Source organism: Ornithorhynchus anatinus, chromosome 13, assembly GCF_004115215.2.
Source record: "Ornithorhynchus anatinus isolate Pmale09 chromosome 13, mOrnAna1.pri.v4, whole genome shotgun sequence".
Taxonomy (NCBI): domain Eukaryota; kingdom Metazoa; phylum Chordata; class Mammalia; order Monotremata; family Ornithorhynchidae; genus Ornithorhynchus; species Ornithorhynchus anatinus.
In genome coordinates this window covers 22,889,766-22,908,540 of record NC_041740.1, presented here as the reverse complement: position 1 = coordinate 22,908,540, position 18,775 = coordinate 22,889,766, and the positions used below count along the sequence as shown (strand labels likewise).

The following is an 18,775-nucleotide window of genomic DNA, read 5'->3' as shown; positions in this document are numbered from 1 at the left end:
TAATCATCACAATCATCATCATTATATTATAAACAAGGATGTCTACATTTGCTCATCCCACTCTCAGACAAAATGTCATAAGATTCTTCTTAGCATAGTTTGTTTATGTGAATAATAATAATAATGATAATAATTGTGGTATTTGTTAAGCTCCTACTATATGCCAAGCATTGTACTAAGCGCTGGGATCAATACAGTATAATCAGAACACACATGGAGCTCACAGTCTAAATGGGATGGAGAACAAGTACTGAATTCCAGTTTTGCAGATGAGGGAACTAAGTCATAGAGAAGTTACCTACCTTGTCCATGGTCACACAACAGATGAGGGGCAGAGTCAGGATTTGAACCCAGGTCCTCTGCCTCCCAAACCTGTGCTCTTTCCACTAGGCTATTCTACTTCCCCACCTTTAAAGTCCCACCTTCCTGGGCTCTAGTCCAAAAGAGAGCTATCTGGTCATGCAAAATGGTTTCCCCCACACATATCCATTGGGTTTTTATTCCTAAAATAAGAACTGAGTCCAGAAATAATGCAGAGAGGAGTTCCTCTCCTACCTATAATGAAAAGAAGCCTTTGCCAGAGACATTCATTAAGTAAATACATCAGGAGATGTAGGAATCATGATTTCTAATTGTGAAGCAGGCTTATTTTAGGATTATTTTCTCCCTGTAGAAATTTATATTTTTTGAAAAATCCAGCGAATAGTCCCAATAAAGTCATTTCTTTCTAACATTCCTTTCCCAATGTAGATTCCCCAGCATTTGCAAGTACCTATGGCTTTTTAAAAAATCTTCGTACTTTTCAAATTTTTAGGGCAATGAGCAAACTAAGAAGAAGAAAATCCACATCCTTTTCTTAGATTTATGATCTGAGTGCTTTAAATTTTGTTTTCATTATGCTCTGCCCTTATCTAATGTAAGAGTCAATAAAAAGGCTACCGTGGTGTTGGCATTCAATAACCAGAAACCCATTGGCTCCAAAAGATTGCCTCCCAACATCCCACCCCAGCATATTATGCTTCTAGATTAAATGGAAACTCTTTTACAGATCTCCTGCTTGGACAGAATTCCAAACAATAGAAGTACCCCCAGTCCAGTTGGAAAGCTCATAGTGCTTAATGAAATTCACCTGCATTGAAATTCTCCTCGTGATCCAAACACTAGTATTTATTTTCAGTAGTGTCTCTCTTTTTTTTATTATTTAATGGGGATTTTAGCTGAATTTCCCTATAGACTAGACCTATAAACTTTAAGTGGGAAATCACAAGATAGAATTACTGTGGATGCTGCCATGCTGACTTCCATTTCAGACTACATTTATTTTATGAAGGACTAATACAGTAATGCTCATGACCATTTGAGCCTTTTCTCCTATTGTAATCCCCAGGAGACTCTGGGAGAATGGATGATCTTTTTGGTAGTGTGTGTCCCGCCTGAGGAGTAAAATTTTCTGACTGCTTTGTCACTGGAGCTGGGACTTCAGCCAGCAGGCTGTGAAATGGGAATAAGACCATGAGGCCCATTTGGGATGGGGCCTGTGTCTGACCTCATTTGTAATATGTTCTTCCTAGAGCCTCTGTTGTAAGCGAGGTTCTTCATTTTTGATTGCTGTTCTGTCTTCTGCTTCTTTCCACGGCTATACCTAATTCAAAATCGTTAAAGGCATTTCATTTAGTTGAAGATGATAACCTGCACTTGGAAGGCAGGTGATCTGTAAAAGATTTTCCATTTAATGCAGGACATTTAATCTATCCAACTCCACATATCAAATGGAAACTCCTTACCATTAACTTTGTCACTCAATCAACTCTCCCCTTCCTACCTACAACCCAGCCTTCACACTTTGCTTCTCTTATGCCAACCTCCTTACTGTACCTTGAGCTGTCTATCATGCCATCCATCCCTTGCTCGCCCCGCCCCTTTGCTTCAAGTTTCCTCCCCTTTCATATAATAATAATAATAGCTCTATTGTCATTATACTTGTTAAGTACTTACTGTGTGTCAAATACAGTTATAAGCACTGGGCTAGATCATCAGGTTGGACACAGTTCCCTTAATGGGCTCACAGTCTAGGTAGGAGGGAATTTTACAGATGGAGAAACTGAGGCCCAGAGAAGTTAAGTGACTTGTTCCAGGTTACACAGGAAGTGGCAGAACCTCTGACTCCAGGTCCTCTGACTCCCAGGCCTATGCTCTTTCCACTAGACCATGCAGCTTCTCTCCATTAGACCCTCACTCTCCCCCATCTCCAAAATCCTACTAAATTCATATATCTTCCAAGAAGCCTTCCATGCCTAACGTCTCATTTTCTCACCTTATTCACCCTAACTGCTACTAAGCATTTTGAAATTTACCCTCCCCTCCGTCCCCACAACAGTTTGCATACCTATCCTTATACTCTGCTGCTTCCCTCATCTGTAATTAATTTTAATTTCTGTATCCCCCACTAGACTGTAGACTTTTTGAGGGTAGTGACTGTGTCTTCCAGCTTTATTGTTTTGAGTTGTACTAAGCACAGCATTTAGTACAGTGGTCTGCATACCATAAGCACTCAATAAATACCATCAATTTGTTGACTGGCAAAAGTAGGTGGCAAAGGATAGACTCATCTTGAATTTACTATGTGATCTTGAACAGAAAAGATTTTGCCAACAATTCCAACTTTTATAAGTTATTAATAAGGCTTGACTCTTCACTCCTGATTTAAAACAAGTTGTTGTTCCCACAACCTGGATGCTTCTTTGAGTTTCTGTGTGAATACTAATCACTCTAAAACTTCACCAATGCCCACTGGAAAATGACATATCTCTGTAATTTGTTCATTTAAAAATGTAGTTTTTATGACACTGACTTTTTTTTTAATCTTCAGAATAGGATAAATTGAGGTCATGGAAATAAAGGTCTCTAAATGATTTTTAAAGCTTGTGAACTTCAAAGGATGATTGGTTCTCAGATTTCCTCCTGTGATAACAAACCATATTTTGACATGCCCCATGTTTGAGGAAAAATTGGTGATTCCTCATTGGTGATTGGTGATTGGTATAAAAATAGGATTTTTTCTTTTTCTTTCATTTATCAGGTCCCGAAAAGTTTCACACCAATTGATGATTGGGGATTGGTATAATAGGATTTTTTCTTTTTCTTTCATTTACCAGTTCCCGAAAATTTTCACACACCCATGCATGTGCAAGAACACTGGTGCATGTGTATATTCACTGTCAAAGACTAGTAGGAAGAGTTGTAGAAGAAGTTGGAATAGTAATAGAAATAGTATTAATAGCAATAATAGTATTTATTAAGCCCATACTATATGCAAAACACTTTACTAAACACTGGGAAATGCGAGATATAGTCATAATCCCTGAGCCCCAAAGTGTTCATGATATAAAAATAAGATGGGAGAGGGAATTGGTGACAGACATATGAAGAAAGATTAAACAAAACTATAAATGGTAAACTGATAAACCTGACAGGAGGAACAGAGTTTCAGTCTTAGAGTTGCAGATGTCATAGTTGCAGCCATGGTGGGTGGCCCTCTGCCTTCTACAATTGGAAAGTTTTGAAACAGTCCATGTTCCATGTGGGGCTCACAGTCCCCATTTTACAGATGAGGTAAGTGAGGTACAGAAAAGGGAAGTGACTTGCCCAAGATCACATAGCAAACAGGTGGCAAGCTGGGATTAGAAGTGACTTGCACAAGATCACATAGCAGACAGGTGGTAAACTGAGATTAGAACCTAGGTCCGTCTTCCTCCCAGGCATGTGCTCAAACAAGATTTCAAACAAAAAAACTCTAAAGGAGTTTGAGGGTACCTGCTATTAAAAATATGTGTGATTTACCCCTACAGGGGTGTGGAACTTGAAGGGTTTCTTAAGGATGTTCATGTGTGTACAAGAAAGCTGTTGTCATACATCAAAATCTTGCCACTGACAGGGTAATGAGTCAATAATTATAACTCGAGTCAATGGAGATGTGCTAATTTTTCATTTTTGGAATTACAGAATCATAATGTAGAAGATTTGATAGTGTTGGAAGATATTAAGTGAATTTTGGTCCAGATATGGTCCCAGTGAAGCAAGGGTTATTAATGTATGTACTTAGAAAGTCAAAATTTTGAAGTGCTCTTCTATCTAGTTGAACCTAGAAGGTAATCTCTTCTTTCACCCTGTCCTGGTAGCAGCACCATTAAAAATATAAGCAAAGACCCAAAATGGGCCCTAAAGTCTGCATTATCCTTTAATGCCCCCAGGAAACTCCATTGCTTTGGATTCCCTGGTGAATTGCTTTACTTTTTGGTTAGTAACTCTTACCAAGGCAGGTTTTGGCTGTTGTAGGTTGTCTTTAAGGGGCCCACACAGGGCCGTGTGGGCGACAGGAAGTGAATGTCAGGAACTCTGGACTCCGTTCTATAGAGAGAAGGGCCTCTAGCGGTTCGACGGATGTCCGGTAAATACGGTCAATATTGGTGCTGAGATAGATTAATCTATTGATCGCCATTGGGTTTCTTCCAGCAGGGTCTGAAATGCCGTAAAGGCCTATAAAAATGAGCAGAATTTTGCTGCGCAAAATCAGCTGACCGCCATCTGTTTTGGGTAAGTCCATCAATCCTTCATATTGATTGAGTACTCACTGTGATTAGAGCGCTATACTCAGCAGTGGGGAGAGTATAGCTAAACAGTTCCCTGCCCACAACAAGCTTATGGTCTAGTGGATGAGTTTACAATCCTGGCTGAATGAAAGGGGCATAGACACCAGAGATAATAAATGAATCGAGAAACTGAAATCTCAAGGTGTAGAAAGCCCTTGACTCCTCAGGTTGATTCAGATATTGTTAAGGAAAACCTCACTTTCAATCTGAAAACATGTTTTCCTTTGTCCTTCCTTTTTATCAGCTAATCGATGGTATTCGTTGGGCATTTACTATGTGCAAAACACTGTTCTAAGCTCTTGGGAGGGTACAGTACAACAGAGTTGGTAGACGGGATACCTGCCGTCACGGACTTAAAGGTCCAGTGGGAGAGTTAGACCTTAAGATAAATTAGGGGAAAGCAGTAAAATATAAGGATATGTGCGTAAGTGCTGCGGGGAATAGCAAAGTCCTTTTCTGATCAGTGATCCTGTATTAAGGTCTTGTACATTATAGACTCCATGAGAAAAAGAATCATATCTCCTAATTCTATTGTTCTCTCCCGGATGCTTGGTATAGTGTTCTGCACATAGTTAAGTGCTCAAAAGGTAGATTCACCTCATAATGAAATGGGGGTCAGGGCCAAGGGTTTTAAAAAAGCCTGGCATTATTATTGCCTGGTTGTTTTCTAACAAGACCAGGCATCACACAAGGAAGAGAGGGAGGAGTTTCATTTAAAATTATGGGGGTGGTAGTGACTGTGGGAGTGAGGTGAGCCACCTGAGCTCTCCCTGAAGCTCAGGGAGGATTGTGGGGAGAGACAGAGGCTGCATCTGCCAGACAACAAGCAGGGGCAGCAGGAGTGCTGACTTGCCTCCCCTATTCCTACATCCTACATTCCTACATGCGAATTGTATATTCCAAGTGCTTAGTACAGTGCTCTGTGTATACATAGTAAGCACTCAATAAATACTATTGAATGAATCCCAAAATGTTCCCCAAGGCCCACCAAGGGTCGACAATGTGTTTGGGGTCCACTGACTCCCTGTCACACCTGCCACTGAGGGTTCATGCTATGGTGGCCTCAGGTGCAGCTAGCACTGAATCAACTCCTTGGCAGCTATGCCAGAGTTGGGTGGGTGACCCATTCCCTGAAACCACTTTGATGCCCCTGGTCAGACTGCTCTACCTGGCATAAAAAAGAAAAAAAAGTGCCTGATTTAAAATAATTTAAATCAGAACTACAATGTGCCAGCGGATTGTAAACTCCTGAGGGAAGGGTTCACATCAACCAACTCTATAGTATTGTAAGCTCGTAAGCACGTAGTACAGTGTTCTGTACTGATTCATTCAATCATATTTATTGGGCAATCACTGTGTGCAGAGCACTGTACTAAGCACTTGGGAGAGTACAATGCAACGATAAACAGACACGTTCCCTGCCCACAGCATTACTGTCAGCTGTGGTCAGAGTTGCTGGAAATCGCCCGTAAGCGACCTTTGCAGGTCAGGCATGTGGATGCCCATGACAGAGGCTCTGATCTCATGGCAACTCACTGGAGCAAGAAAGTGGATTTTCTGGCCCAAATTCTGGTGGTCCAGAGCACAGACCGAAAACCAATGAACTGAATCCACCAAGAGATTCGGCATGAAAGAGCGTAGGAGTGGTGGGTCAGAGCCGATGCATAGAATGGCCGGTGAGATGAAAGCAAGCAGATGACATCATCTGATCCCGCATGCTATGTAAACTCAGGCAGGAGACAGTAGGCTAAGGTCAGGCAGGGGGAAGCCGCAGGGAAGGGGTGCTTCTCTGGTCAGCGTAACAAGTAGACTTCATAGGGCCCCTTCCCCGAATAAGGAAGGATGGCACTAGGTTCTTACGAGGGTGGAGATCATCAGTGGCTTAGGCATGGTGTAAACTTGTCCAACCCCCACAGTCAACAGTGTCATCTGTGGATTGGATGCTTGGTTCTCACACCCACCCATGATGAGTGAAGTGCAGTCAGACAACGGTTCCCATTTTGCCAAAGGGACAGTAGCCCAGAGGGCAGAGGTTAGGGGAATTACGTGGGTCCTCCATGACCCCTACCACCCTTCGTCCAATGGAATGGTGGAAAGGTGGCATGGTGTGCTTAAAGGCAAGTCGAGGTTGACTCAGGCCATCTCGGGCAAATCGGGGGGTCTGGGGATCCATGTTGCATAGAGTGGTTTGGTCACTCAACACCCAGGAGACACAGCAGGGGAGCCCAATGCGGACCACTTATGAGACAGATAGTCAAGTGATTAGTGTTATGATTGGACAAGAGCCACTCCCATGGACACGAGAGAACTCCCTGCAGGTGGGGATGCCGATGATCAACGGTCATCCGTCCCATAGTAGGTTTGAGGGGTCTTATTTCAGACCCTTTCCAAGGGAATGTGGAGAGCCTGGGGGGAAGGATGACCGTGTGGTCAGTTTGGAAGTGATCCAAACCCTGAGGGGCAGGGGGTCGTGCCGGGCGTAGTGATAGGGCACTGGCCTGGGAGTCAGAAGGTCATATGTTCTAATCCCTGCTCCACCACATGTCTGCTGTGTCACCTTGGGCAAGTCACTTCACTTCTCTGGCCCTCAGTTACCTCATTTGTAAAATGGGATTAAGAGTGTGAGCCCTATGTGGGACAGGGACTGTGTCCAACCTGACTAACTTGCATCTATCCCAGCACTTAGAACAGTGCTTGGCACACAGTAAGTGCTCTACAAGTACCACAATTATTATATTTATTATTATTATTCCCCACAGGAATCTGACAGTGGAGTGAGAATGGGACCCCACCAACCTAGGATCCTGCTGGCATGGCTGGCCTTGTCCGGGTAATGCCGATGCATGGACAGAGAACACCACCCTGTCACTGGCTGAGATGATCGCCCGGCAAGCTCACCCCAATAACATCACCAACAGCACAGCCTGCTGGGTCTGCCAGCACCTTCCACATCACTATGGGCAGGATGCCAGCTTCTGGCCCTTCTCCTCACGTTGGAGGAGTGGACAACGGGGTGGAGGATTGTTACGGTATCTCATCAGCCTTAATGGGGGCTGCATGGTGGGATTTGGAGGTTACATCCCCACCAGACAGTATCCTTTGTGATCACATCATGAGGGATAATCATTCACTGGGACAGTACGATCGGTGCTGGTTCACACTCACCCTGAGTGACAGGCAGCATATGTCCAAATGTTGTGGTACCTCCCATAACACCACGTTGCCGGGAGTAGGGGAGATTGTCAGAGCCCGAGAGACTTTTGAAACCTACCAGGGTGACTTCACTATGTGTGTGCAAATTGATGGGATGATTTCAAACGTGACCAACTGTGCCTTAGGGACTTTCAACCAACAGCCTAGTCCAAGCCAGCTGTTTCGGGGTGCTGACCTCAGTACCATCATGGTTAAGGATGTCTTCACAACTTCCTTCTCTGGAGAGAAGTAGGAGCAGGAATGGGCCCTACCTCCCTACCTATTCCTGGTGTGTGGGACTTTGGTGTACTCTTTCCTCCCGCTTAATGCAGCAGACATATACGCACTTGCCCACCTGGTTCCCTCCACCCATACTAGCCTCACTCTGTACTGGCCATTCCCCCAGAATTTGGAGCTTCATAACGACACCCTCCAAAGCCACAGTTGCTGGTGTCCTCAGGGTCCTTTTCCTGGGGATCATCTCTATTTATTGGACAGAGTGAATTACACGTGCCCTGTGAAACCTTACAGACAACCTGATGCAGGTGGTCAGTGTGAGCAAGGATGTGGTCACCACCCTCCAAGAGGAAGTGTGGGGACTGTCGTGGGTGACCCTTCTTAATACGCATGTCTTGGAAATATTCCTGGCTAGCCGGGAAGATGTGTGTGTGTGTTCTCCTCAACCAATCATATGGCATATACATGGACGAAAATGAGAGGGTGACCCAGGACGCTGATTAACTTAGTCAGATAATGCTCTCTCTCCATCACACTGTCATCCATCATCCGGGAATGGGTTCATCTGGGAATCGGCATGGCGAGAGAGAGAGAGAGAGAGAGAGAGAGAGAGAGAGAGAGATCAGGGACACAAAGGCTCAGCTTTTTACAAAATTTATTCTGTGAGGCAAGTTGAATTATTTGATTATTTTGGTCACAGTGATTTGAATTATTTGATTATTTTGGATGTGGTGAAATGAACCTCTCCTATGGGAGGAGTATGATTATTTAATGATATTAGAACTTCCCTATTGTGAGGAATATACTTATGTGTTACTCGCATGTGGCAAAAAGCTCAGGTCCCACCAAGGAGGAATTCACTTATGTTTTGTTCGCAAGTGGTGAGGTGGCTACCTCCCACCAATGAGCACTTCCCACTTGAGCACTTCCCACTTGGGAGGAATCCATTTATGCTTTACACACCTGTGGCAAAGCACTTGGCTTTTGGCCCCACGAGAGTTCAGCAGGACATTCACCCATCCCACAGCTCTTCCCTCAGTGCAGACAGAGCGGGCATCCCATGCTCTGGGCAGAGGTGACCCGCAACCGGCTGCTACCAATCTCGATCCGTTGCACAGAAGGTTAGAGGCCGCAAGGCATTTATTACCTATGCTCCTAGGCCATTCCAGCTTCCCACCTCAGTTTATTCAATCTCAGCCTTCCCCCCTCCTCCATACCTAATTGGTTTTGGCATGGGAGGAGAGTCAACTTTTGTATACCTGGATTGGGCTGTCAATCTAGAAGTTTTAGTTGTGGGAGTGGTATCCCACCTGCACTTCCAAGTTCTGCCTTGCTGGCTTGGACAATCACGAGATAGCATTTGACCTTGAGTTGAGAGGTACTCCGGGTTCACCTTGGGACACACAAGAGGAATTGAGTTTGGACCTCCTCTCCAGAAATGCCTGGTGGCTCCTGGGCCTGCCAAAGTGGGCCCAATCATTTGTTCATCTTCTTTTTATGTTTATTCTGCTAGTTGCTTTGCTTGTCTGCATGTGGAAGCTGCTTAAATGCCTTTGGAATGCAGGTGAACCTGCTCTAAGAGTAACAGTGACGGAGCCAAACCCACTCCTACCCTCCGTCTCCAGACCTAACCATTGATGGAGCTGTGGGCAGTGGTGTATCCACCAGGTGGCATGTCCCATGAGAACCAGTCGACCCCACTTTGGCTGTATTGTTATTTCAGGGCAAGTTAAAGAAATGCAGAAGCTCAATGTACAGGAGAGTAGGGAATACCAGAATGTCTGTCAATGCCACGCCCACGGTCTTTTATCTGGGAATGACAGTTGGGGCAGCTGGTGTGATGGCCTGGCTAAGGTGTCAGGGCAGCTGGTGCGATGACCCCGTGGAGTTGTCAGGACAGCAGGGTCAGTGGCCCAGTGGAGGTGTTGGGGTGGGTGGTGGTGGTGCCCCAGCAGAGGTGTCAGTGTGGCCGTCATGGTAGATCAGCAGGGGTGTCCATTTCAAGTTCTTAGTACAGTGCTCTTCACGCAGTAAGCACTCAATAAATACTATTGAATGAATGAAAGTGTCGGGGCAGGTGGTGCTGGTGGCCCGGTGGGGTGAGTCAGGGCAGTGGCAGTGATAAGCTAGAGGACGTCCTGGGGTGAGTGGTGCTTGTTACTTAGCAGAGGTCTTGGAGTGCCTGGTATGGTGGCTGGTGGATGTATGAGAGTGGCAGGTGTGGTGGCCCAGTGGAGGTCCAGGGGTAACATAGATGGCAGCAGTGGCCTGGCATAGGTGTCAGGTCGGGTGGCCCATCGGAGGTAGGTGTTAGGAAGTGATAGGGTGGGTGGTAGGTGGCTTGGCAGATGTGTTGGGACCAGAGAACCCAGTAGCCCATTGGAGGTGTCAGGACAGGTATTAGGAGGCCCGGCTGAGGTGTTGACGTGGGTGACAGTGATGGTCTGGCAGAGGTGTCGGGATGGGGGGCACCAGTGACCCAGCAGATGTGTCATGACAGGTGGACCCGGTGACCCAGTGAAGGTGTTGGGGCAGGTGGTGGCAGTGGCAGAGAGGAGGTATTGGGTCCGCTGGTCTGATGGCCCAGTGGAGTTGTCAAACTGGGTGGTTGTGGTGGACCAGCACAGGTGTCAGGGAGGGTGGCACCCCTGACTCAATGGTGGTGTCAGGGGGCTGGGGTGGTGGCCCGTTGGAAGTGTCAGGGTGGCTAGTGCCAGAGGCCCAGCAGAGTTGTTGGAGGTGGTGCAGTGGAGTTGTTGGGGAGCCTGCTGTCAATGCCCTGTGGAGGTGTCAGAATGGGTGTCGGCCTTGGCCCGGTGGAGGCATTGGGGCAACTGGTTCAGTGACTTTCGCTTTGTCCCGGAGGAGGTATCAGGGAGGGTGGCAAGATGACCTGCCAACTGATGGTGCTGTTGGGGGTGGGTGGCCTGTTGACTCTGCGGCACCCAGAAGAAGGTGTCAGGGACTGGTGACTGTGCCAGAGGCCCAGAGGAAGCGTCAGAGAGGTTAGCATGATGACTGTGCCAGGGCCTGGTAGTGGTCTTAGGCCAGTCAGCTCAGTCTCTCCCCCACAAGATCAGCTGTGGTGATCAGTGGGCAGTGTAGTCACCAGATCCAGGGACAGGCTCTTCCTGGCCCAGTTTGGTCCTGTAGGATGGATCAGAGGAGGCTTGGAGATGTCTCTGGGGCAGTGTGGCTCTTGTTGCTGGTGACGAGGGAGCCCATCCTCCTCCCTCTCCTTGATGTTCTCCATGCTGTGGGGCCGCTTTCTGGACTGGGAAAGGCTCTGTAGCGTTGATTTCACCTTATGACCTGAGTCACAAAGGAGCTCCTGCATCTAGGCACTGTCATTATCTCCGGCCCAAACTGGCCCTTTTTGCGGTTCTTGAACTTGTAACAAGGGGTCCTATCCCCCTCCCCCTTCTCAATGTTCACCCTGCTGTGGTGCCACTTTGTGGGTCGGAGAGGGGCGGGTGACAACTCCCTGGCCTGGGAAGGATGAGCCAACAGTCTAAAACAGCGATACGCCCCTACGAGTGTGAATGTCTCACCGTGCCACTGGAGTCCTGGCTCCCATCTCTGCTGGTGGCCCAGGAAAGGTGTTATCTTAGGGGGTGGGGTGCCCAGGCAGATATGTTGGGAAAGGTGGGCCTGGCAGCCCAGTGGAGGTGGCAATATGGCTGGTGCCGGTGGCCTGGAAGATGTGTCTGGACAGGTTGTTGCCGTGACACAGCTGTGTCAAGAAGGTAGATTTGACAGCCCGGTGTATGTGTTGGAGAGGGTGACTGTAATGGGCCAGCGGAGTTGTTGAGAAGGGTCATGGTGGTGGCCTAGTGGAGGTTTTGGGGAGGCTAGTGTGGTGGCCTGCTGGAGTTGTCACAACAGGTGATGGCGGTAGTCTGGTGAAAGCCAGGATGGGGGCCCCGGGTGGCCCGTCAGCAGGATCGGGCGGCTGGTGCTGGTGGCCCAGCAAAGTTGACTGGGTGGATGGCAGTGTTGGAAGAGTGTAAGTTTAGGGTGGATGGTGCCAGTGAATTGGCAGAGGTTTCAAGGCTGCCGACGTGGTGGCCCGGCAGAGGTGTCAGGACAGCTAGCCACTATGGCCTGGCAGTGATATCAGGGTGGTTGGTGGCAGTGGCCCAGTGGAGGTGTCGGTGCAAGTGGCACCACTGGCCCATCGGTGGGGTCAGGGGTGCTGGGGTGATGGGCGGTGGGGGTGGGGAGTGGGTGGTGCCAGTGACCCAGGAGAGTTGTAGAAGAAGCTGGTGTAGTGGCCCTGCAGAGGCATAAGAATGGGTGGTGATATTGGCCCGGCGGAGGTGTCTTGCTCCCAGTGGCCCAAGGGAGGTATTAGAGACGGTGACGGTGGCTGAACGTGCCCTACATTGGTGGTGTCAGGGAAGAATGGCACGGTGACTGGGCCAGTAGCCCAGAGGAGGTGTTGGTGAGGTTGACATGGTGACCGTGCTGGTGGCCCAGTGGTGGTCTCAGGCTGGTCAGTTTGGTCTCTCCCCAATATTCAGAAGTGGCAATCAATGGACAAGGTAGTGTCCAGATCTAGGGACAGGTCCTCCTTCCTGCGCCCCTGTTTGGTCCAGTGGGATGGATCAGAGGAGGGTCGACGATGTCCCTCTAGGGCAGCGTGGATCTTGGTGCTGGTGATGAGGTAGCCACTGTGGCTGTGAACTGCTGCTCCCGCTGGCTTGACCTGATGTCGGGCAGGACGCTCCAGTTGGCATCTCCTGAACTTTTTGCATGGCAGCCCATCCTTTTCCTCCTGGTTGATATTCAGTGTGCGGTGAGGCCTCTTCCTGATTCGGGGAGAGGCGGATGGCATTAGAACGGCCAAGGCCTGGGTAGGCTGGATCACCCGAGGGGCTCTATAACAGTGATATCCCCTTATGACTCAAATAACAAATGAGCTCCTATGTCCATGCAGTCATTCTTGCTGGCCCAAGCCGGCCCATTTTGCAGCTCTTAAATTTTGGGCATGGCAGCCCGACCTCATCTCCCTTCTTGACTTTCACCCTTCCATGGAACCGCTTCCCAATTTGGGAAGGGGTGGGTGGCAGCGCCTTGTCCTGGGAAGGCTGCACCAGTGGAGGGTCTCCAAAGCACCAATAGGCCCCTTCGAGTGTGTATGTCTCCCCGTGTCACTGGAGACCAGGCTCCCTTCTCTGCTGGTGGTCCAGCAGAGATTTCAACGTGGAAGGTGAGGTGGTCTGGCAGATATGTCGGAACAGGTGACCCTGGTAGCTCAGCAGAGGTGTCAAGGGGGCTGGTGTGGCGGCCCAGCATAAGTTTTGGGGTGGGTGGTGCCGGTGTCCCAGAGGTGTTGTCGGGGCAGGGCACAGAGGTGGCTCAGTGGAAATGTTAGGCGGTTGGCCCTCGTGCCCATCCAAGATGTCGGGACAGCTGGTCCCAGAAACCTGGAGGAAGTGTTAGGCAGGTGGGGTGGTGTCCCATTGGAGGTGTCAGGAAGGGAGGCTCCAGTATCTGAGTGGAGGTGTCTGCCATCCACTGGTGGTGTTGGGGGAGGGTGGCATGGAAACTCTGCCGGCACCCAGGAGTAGGTTTTTGGGAGAGTGGCATACTGACTGTTTTGAAAACCCAGAGGAGATGTCGGGGAGTTGACATGATGACCGTGCTGGTGGCCCAGAGGTGGTCTCAGTCCAGCTAGCATGGTCTCTGCCCCACGGTCAGCCGTGGAGATCAGTGGGCAGTGTAGTCACCAGATCCAGGGGCAGGCTCTCCTTCCTGTCCCAGTTTGGTCCTGCGGGATGCATCGGAGTAGGTTCGGAGATGCCTCTACAGGGTAGTGTGGCTCTTGGTTCTGGTGATGAGGGAGCCACTGCTGCTGGGGGTAGCTGCTCCCATTGGCCCGACCTGACGTCGGACAAGGCCCTCCATTTGGCAGCTCCTGAACTCTTTTCATGGTGGCCCATCCTCTTCCTTCCAGGTGATATTCACTATTCTGTGAGACTTCTACCTGATTTGGGGATGGGTGGGTGGCACTGGAACTGGCACTGCCATGGCCCAGGGGTGCCAGACCAGCCGAGAGGCTCTGTAACAGTCATATCCCCTTATGACCTGGGTCACAAAAGGGCTTCTGTGTCCATTTGCTGTCATTCTCACCGGCCCATGCTGGACTTTTTTGCAGTTCTTGAACTTTTTGGAAGGCGGCCCACCCTCTTCCCTCCCCTTGATTTCACCATGCTGTGGAGCCGCTTCCTGGGTCGGGGAGAGGTGGATGGCACTGACACTGGCACTGCCACTGCCATGGACTCTGGGGGCAGGACCACCCGAGGGTTTCTATAGCAGCGATATCCCCATATGGCCCGGGTGACATAAGAGCACCTGCATCTGTGCGGGGTCATTATCACCGGCCCGAGCTGGCACTTTTTGTGGCTCTTGAACTTTTAACAATAGGGCCCATCCTCCTCTGCGGGTTGGAGAGGAAAGGGTGGCAGGATCCTGGCCTGGGAAGGATGAGCCAGTGGAATGTCTCTAAAGCAGTGATACACCCCTACGAGTGTGATTGTCTCACCGTGCCACTGGAGTCCTGGCTCCTCTCTCCGCTAGTGGCCCAGCAGAGGTGTCAGCAAGGGAGGTGTGGTGGCCTGGTGAATGTGTTGGGAAGGTGGCCTTGGTGGCCCAGGGGAGGTGTCAGAGCAGCTGGTGCCAACATCCTGGCAGATGAGGTGGGTTGTTGCTGTGGCACAGCTGAGGTGTCAGGAAGGCTGAATTGCCAGCCTGGTATGTGTGTTGGAGCGGGTGGCTGCGGTGACCCAGAGGAGGTGTCGGGGAAGCTGTCATGATGACCCTGCTGGCGGCCCAGTGGTAGCCGGCCAGTGTGGTCTCTCCCTAATATTTAACAAGGGGGATGATGGGCAGCGTAGTTTCCAGATCTAGGGTCAGGCCTTCCTTCCTACCTCTGGGACAGTGGAATGGATCAGAGGAGGGTCGACGATGTCACCCTGGGACAGCGTGGATCTTGGTGCTGGTGATGAGGGAGCCACCGTGGCTGTGGACTGCCACTCCCGCTGGCCTGACCCGATGTCGGGCAGGACGCTCCATTTGGCAGCTCTTGAACTTTTTGCATGGTGGCCCATCGTTTACCCCCCGTTGACGAGGGGAGGTTGGCACTAGCACTGCTAGGCCTGGGTGGGCTGGACCACCTGAAGGGCTCTGTAATAGAGATATTCCCTTATGACCCAGGTAACAGAGGACCTCCTGTGTCCACCCACAGTCTTTCTCGCCAGCCCAAGCCGGCACTCTTTATGGCTCTCAAACTTTATGCATGGCAGACCATCCTCCTCCCTGTTCTCGACTTTCACTATGCTGTGGAGCCAATTCCCAGTTTAGGAAAAGGCAGAAGGCGGCCTCGACCTGGGAAGGCTGCACCAGTCGAGTGCCTCCAAAGCAGCAATAAGCCCCATCAAGTATAATAATAATGTTGGTATTTGTTAAGCGCTTACTATGTGCAGAGCACTGTTCTAAGCGCTGGAGTAGATGCAGGGGAATCAGGTTGTCCCACGTGGGGCTCACAGTCTTCATCCCCATTTTACAGATGAGGTAACTGAGGCACAGAGAAGTTAAGTGACTTGCCCACAGTCACACAGCTGACAAGTATATGCATCTCCCCATTTCACTTGAGTCCAGGATCCCTTCTCTGCTGGTCACCCAACAGAGGTTTCAACATGGCAGGGGCGGTGGTCTGGAGGATATGTTGGGACAGGTGGCACGACTAGCTCAGAGGAGGTGTCAAGCATTCAGGTCCGGTGGCCCAGCACAAGTGTCGGGGTAGGTGGTGCCTGTGGCCCAGAAGGGTTTTCTTTGCGGGGCGTAAGGGTGGCTCAGCAGAGTTGTTAGACAGTTGACCCTGATGCCCGTCCAGGATGTTGGGGCAGCTGGTGCCTGGAGCCTGGCAGAGGTGTCGGGCAGGTGGTGTGGTGGCCCACTGGAGATGTCATTAAGGGAGGCCTCATTATCTGATTGGAGGTGTCAGGGTGGCTGGTGCGGATGTCTTGGTGAAGTGTTGATGTGGCGGTGGTGGCCTAGGAGAGTTTCAGGGATGGATGGCACCTGCAGCCTGCCAGAGGTGTCTGGGCAGGTGACGGCAGTGGCACAGCCGAGATGTCGGGTCCACGGGTCTGGTAGCCCAGTGGAGTTTTTGAGGCAGGTGATGGCAGTGCCCCAGCGGAGGTTTTGGGGCAGATGAAGCCACTGTTTCAGCAGAGGTGTTAGTAGGGTTGGGGTGGTGGCCCAGCAGAGATGTCAGGTCAGGTGGTGCCGTGTCCCAGCAGACTTGTCAAGGTGGGTGTTGGTATTGGTGCTGTGGAGGTGTTGGGGAGACTGGTGTCGTAGCCCGGTGGAGACGTTAGAATGGGTGTCAGCATTGGCCCAGTGGAGGTGTCAGAATGGCCCAGCAGAGGTTCTGGGGCACCTGGTTCAGTGACTTTTGGAGTGGCCTGGTGGAGGAGTCAGGGAAGGTGGCATGGTGACCGTGCGTGCCACCCAGTGGTGGTGTTGGGGGAGGTTGGCATGGAGACTCTGCTGGTGCCCAGGAGTTGATTTTATGGAGACTGGCATGACGACTGCGCCAGAGGCCCAGAAGAGGTGTCAGGAAGGTTGGCATGTTGACTGTGCTTGCTGTCCAAAGGTAGTCTCAGTCCAGCCAGCATGGTCTCTATCGCACGGTCAGCCATGTGGATTAGTGGGTAGTGTAGTCACCAGTTCCAAGGGCAGACTCTCTGGGCAGTGTAGTCACCAGTTCCAAGGGCAGACTCTCCTTCCTGCCCCAGCTTGGTCCTGTGGGATGGATCAGAGGAGGGTTGGAGATGTCTCTCCATTGCAGTGTGGCTCTTTGCAAGGTGGCCCATCCTCCTCCCTCCAGGTGATATTCACCATGCTGTGAGCCTTCTTCCTGATTCAGGGAGGGGCAGGTGGCACTGGCACTGCCAAGGCCCGGGGGGTGCCAGACCACCTGAGATGCTCTGGAGCAGCGATATCCCCTCATGACCTGGTTCACACAGGAGCTCTTGCATCCACACACTGTCATTCTCACCAGCCCAAGCTGGCCCTTTTTGCAATTCTTGAACTTTTTGGAAGGCAGCCCATTCCCCTCCCTCCCCTTGATGTTCACCATGCTGTCGGGCCGCTTCCTGGGTCGGAGAAGGGTGGGTGTCACTGCACTGGCACTGACACTGCCATGGTCTCTGGGGGCCGGACCATCCAAGGGTTTCTGTAGCTGCGATAACCCCTTGTGACCTGGGTGATGAAAGAGCATCTGCATCTGTTTGGGGTCATTATCACTGACCCTAGCTGGCACTTTCTGAGGCCCTTGAACTTCTAATGAGGGGGCCCAACCTCCTCTCCCTTCTCGACGTCTGCCGTGGAGCCGCTTTGCGGGTTGGAGATGGGAGGGTGGCAGGAACCTGGCCTGGGAAGGATGAGCCAGCGGAGTGTCTCTAAAGCAGTGATACTCCCCTACGAGTGTCAATGTCTCACTGTGCCTCTGGAGTCCTGGTTCCCATCTCTGCTGATGGCCCAGCAGAGGTGTCAACTTGGCAGGCCTGATGGCCCGACAGATGTGCCGACGAAAAGTGTCCCTGCTGGCCCAGTGGAGATGTCAGAGAGGCTGGTAACAATAGCCTGGCAGATGTGTCAGGATGGGTTGTTGCCATGGCAGAGCTGAGGTGTCAGGGAGGCTTATTTGGTGGCCTGGTTATATGTGTTGGAGTGGGTGGCTTTGGTGACCCCGTGGAGCTGTTTGTGTGGGTCGTGATGGAAGTCTAGCAGAGGTTTTGGGAAGGCTAGTGTGGTGGCCTGGTGGAGTTGTCAGGGCAGGTGGTGGCTGTAGCCCAGCAGGGGTGTTGGGATGGTTGGCTCTTGGTGGCTATTTGGGTTGGTGGCAGTGATGACATGGTGTAGGTGTCAGGGTGTGTGGTGCCAATGAATTGGGAGAGGGTTTGGGGCTGCAGGTGTGGTGACCCTATGGAGGTGTCAGAATGACTATCCCCCATGGTCTGGCGTTGGTGTCTGAGTGGGTGGTGGCAGTGGAGGTATCGAGGCCAATGGTCTGATGGCCCAGCAGAGTTTTCGAGACTAGTGGCGGGGGTGGACCAGAGGAGGTGTTGAGGCAGGTGGTGGCACTGGCCCATCGGAGGTTTTGGGGGGGGGCTGGGTTGATGGGCCACTGGGGGTGGTGGGGTGGGTGATGCTAGTGGCCTAGTAGAGTTGTCGAGGAGGCTGGTGTGGTGGTCCTGTAGAGGTGTAAGAATGGGTGGCTCCATTAGCCCGGTGGAGGTGGCAGGACGGTGGCCTCGGTGGCCCAATGGTGGTGTTGGGGAAGGTGACACGGTGACCATGCCTGCCCCCCAGTGGTGGTGTCGGGGAATGGTGGCACAGTGACTCTGCCATTGCCCAAGAGGAGGTGTCCGGGAGAGTGGCACAGTGACTGGCCTAGTGGTCCAGAAGAGGGTGTCAGGGAGGATGTCATGGTGACCCTGCAAGCAGCTCATTGGTGGTCCCAGGCCGGCCAGTGCGATCTCTCCCCAGTATTCAGCAGTGGCGACCAATGGACAGTGAGGTCTCCAGATCTAGGGGCAGGCCCTCCTTCCTCTCTCTGTTTGGTCCAGCGGGATGGATCGGAGGAAGGTCGGCGATGTCTCTCTAGGGCAGTGTGGTTCTCAGTG

General features: G+C 50.8%; 1 long non-coding RNA gene and 1 other non-coding gene across 3 annotated transcripts in view; both read left to right on the top strand.

Moving 5' to 3' along the window:
• LOC114816015 overlaps window positions 1-15,437 on the top strand; it is a 39,707-nt gene extending 24,270 nt beyond the window's left edge. The window contains exons 5-6 of one of the 2 annotated variants that reach the window (XR_003763783.2): window positions 4,516-4,593; window positions 7,409-15,437. This is a non-coding gene — a long non-coding RNA (uncharacterized LOC114816015). Of the gene's footprint in view, window positions 1-4,512; window positions 4,594-7,408 lie in introns of both variants that reach the window. The other variant, XR_003763784.2, reaches the window with a different exon arrangement.
• A 764-nt stretch (window positions 15,438-16,201) lies between these two features.
• Window positions 16,202-16,277, top strand: MIR7413 (microRNA mir-7413). Its single transcript, NR_127395.1, has one exon. It is a non-coding gene; the product is annotated as a microRNA mir-7413 (primary transcript).
• The last annotated feature ends 2,498 nt before the right edge of the window (window positions 16,278-18,775 follow it).